Genomic DNA, 2873 nt, shown 5'->3' on the forward strand with positions numbered 1-2873 from the left:
GTAAAGAAAGGTAGGGCTAAGCTGATGCTGTGCTACAGGGAGGGGTGGGGGAGTAGAGAAGGGTAAGGCTGACTCTGGGAAGATGGGGGAATAGCAAGGGAATAGCTGGAGTCATCGCTTTGCCACTTTGGAGGAGGAGGAGGAGGAGTATTAGAGGTGCACAGACAGGTTGCTTTCCTTGCTCCTTTTGCTGCATAATGTTGGGGATAGATGCCCTGTTCCATTCTTTCTCCTCCCCAGTCTCGGCTCTTTGGGTCCAGATTTTCAGTTTGAGGAGGGAGAGTGTGTGAGCCCCTAAAAGGAAAATAGTCTACTGGAAGCTTAGGGATAGCGCTCCCTTGCTCGATATGTACGGCCCAGAATGCTCAATTGGATGTCCCAAGAGCTGGAGTGAAGTGCTGAAACTTCTCTGTGTTTGCAAGTCTGGGTTTTTCTCTGCTGACACACACAAAAAAGTTTTCAGCAAGTTGGTGGTTTAAAATAAGTTTTTTTAAAAGTAAAGAGATAACATTATGTATTTATTACAGGTTCAAGCAGCAGCCCTTGAGAACCCTTGAAAAAGCTGGTATTCCGGCCATCAGGCCAAGGCTGCCTGCAATCATTAAGATAAGTGCAGATTAATGTTTTTGATGTTTTAATATTAGTACATGATATTGGTTGAAATTCACAAGAAAAAAAGAATTAACGAGCAATGTCTCCAGACTCAGATTCAGAGACACAGGCCTCTCTACCTCAGCACAGTCAGTGGCTCCATTCCCCTCACATAGATAGGTCAGATACACTTACCTCAGATAAAACTGGTAAGAACAAGAAAGGAATCACTCTCAAAATGTCCAACAAGAGAAAAGTTGATGCAGAAGGGAGGCAATTTAATAAAAGATGGGAAAGTGAATATATGTTCATGCTTCATGAAGACAAACCGGTGTGTATTTTGTATTAAGAGGTAGTGTCAGTGATAAAGGAGTACAATATACGTCGGCATTTTGACACCAAACATGGAGCTAAATATGCTAAATATACCCTTCAAGAAAGACATAAAATTGTCCAAGAATTAAAAAGCAGAGACTACAATTGCAGCAGAAAATGTTTACTAAAGCTATAGCCAAAAATGATGCAGCAATGAAAGCTAGCTTTATTGTGGCTGAAGAAATCGCCCGATCTTCCAGGTGTTTTTCAGAGGGTGCCTTTTTGAAGCAATGCATGCTACAAGTATGTGAGCAGGTGTGCCCCGACCAGATACAGACTTTTCAAAATGTCACTTTGTCAAGAAATACCATTGCAGACCGAGTTCAGGATCTTGCAGGAAATCTAAAAACACAGCTGTCTGAAGAGGCATGCAGTTATCTGGCTTTTTCATTAGCTGTTGATGACAGCACAGACAATACTGATACAGCACAGCTGTCCATATTTATACGAGCCGTGAAGACGGAACTCTCTATCAGTGAGGAACTCTTGGATATAGCTGCCATGCATGGGACGACAACAGGGAAGGACATTTTTGAGGCGGTGGAGATGTCCATAAATATTAATAAATTACCTTGGGCAAAGTTGGTGGGGCTAACTACTGATGGCGCACCTGCAATGTGTGGAGAAAAAAAAGGCTTGTTTGGACTAATGAAGGAGAAAATGCTAAAAAGTGACTGCCACACACATCTGATTACCTATCATTACATTATCCATCAAGAAGCTATGTGTGGTAAGGTTCTGGAAATGGATGATATAATGACCACGGTCATAAAAACAGTAAACTTTATACAGGCACATGGCCTGAATCACCGCCAGTTCCAGCTGTTTTTACCGGAGATAGGTGCAGAGTATAGAGACGTGCCATACCACACAGAAGTAAGGTGGCTGAGCAGGAGTACATTCCTCAAACGATTTTTTGAGCTCAGGGAACAAATTGCTCTTTTCATGCAAAATAAGGGAAAGCCCTTGCCTGAACTGTCAAAATCCAACCTGGCTTTGTGATTTTGCTATGATGTGTGATTTAATTGAGCATCTCGCCCAACTGAATAAGGGGCTGCAGGGATACAAACAAGTCATCATAAAGATGTCTGATATGATCACAGCATTCCAGTGTAAACTTCTCTTATGGAAGTCCCAAGTGGAACAGGACAATCTTGCCCGATTTCCTGTTTGTCAGAGCATCTCAGCCTCCTTTTCCGGTGCTTTTCCTTGTGCTCGGTTGGCTACCAAAGTGAGCCGGTTAATTAATGAGTTTGATCGGCGCTTCTCTGACTTCAGAGCACAGTACTCTGACTTTGACATCTTTGCCAGTCCTTTCACAGCCGACATCAACAGTGCACCCCATCACCTTCAGATGGAGTTAATAGAGCTTCAAATCAATAGTGGCCTGAGAGCAAAGTTCCAGGATGTCATGATAGAAGACTTTACTGTCTACTGTCCCCTGACTTGATGCCACAGCACCGACTACATGCTGCCTGTGTTTTGCCCATGTTTGGAAGCACCTATCTGTGTGAACAGATGTTTTCAATAATAAATCTAAACAAGAACAAGCACAGATCACGTATCACCGATGACAACTTCCATGCTGTTTTGCGGGTTGCTACAGCACAAGACATAAAACCAGACATTGACTCACTGACCAGGGGAAAACGATCTCAGACATCTGGCCAGAAAACAAATAGGTGAACAATTTTAAAACCTAAATTTTCAAATGTAGAATTTATAGATAAATATATTTTAAAAAAACTATTGAGTTTGTAATTTAACTGTTTTGCTTATAGTTTGTGCTTGTTGTTATTTTCAGAACATTATTAATGCACGTAGATGGCATGTGGAATGGTGTCTCAAGGTGAGGAAGGATCTGCAGTATACTTCTACTAAGTATCTCGTGGTTGATATGGGGGGGG

At 42.1% G+C, this 2873-nt stretch overlaps 1 pseudogene; it reads left to right on the top strand.

Annotated features, from left to right (window-relative positions):
* Nucleotides 1–691: 691 nt before the first annotated feature.
* LOC117362956 lies at nucleotides 692–2652 on the top strand (annotated as a pseudogene).
* Nucleotides 2653–2873: the final 221 nt, after the last annotated feature.

This window comes from Geotrypetes seraphini, chromosome 6 (genome assembly GCF_902459505.1).
Source record: "Geotrypetes seraphini chromosome 6, aGeoSer1.1, whole genome shotgun sequence".
Classification (NCBI taxonomy): domain Eukaryota; kingdom Metazoa; phylum Chordata; class Amphibia; order Gymnophiona; family Dermophiidae; genus Geotrypetes; species Geotrypetes seraphini.